Here is a 266-nt window from a genome sequence, read left to right as displayed (position 1 = left end):
GTGGGCATTAAACAATTTTGATTATATACCTTTACTCCTATTTCGAAATCCAAAGAGATAATTCTTAGAAGAAACGAGCACCGCTATTAAGTACACCAACGTTGGTTCCATTATCACTAAATCCAGTTACACATCCACATGATCATTTCTACTATTTCCTCTAACAACTCCACCAGCGCCCTCTAATCCAGCCAGCCACTAACAAATATATATATATATATGGGAGAATTATCTATTCTCTCTGCATAGTCTATTGTTTGTCATAA

The sequence above is a fragment of the Penaeus monodon genome, chromosome 22, assembly GCF_015228065.2.
Source record: "Penaeus monodon isolate SGIC_2016 chromosome 22, NSTDA_Pmon_1, whole genome shotgun sequence".
Lineage (NCBI taxonomy): Eukaryota > Metazoa > Arthropoda > Malacostraca > Decapoda > Penaeidae > Penaeus > Penaeus monodon.
This window is presented reverse-complemented; position numbering follows the sequence as displayed.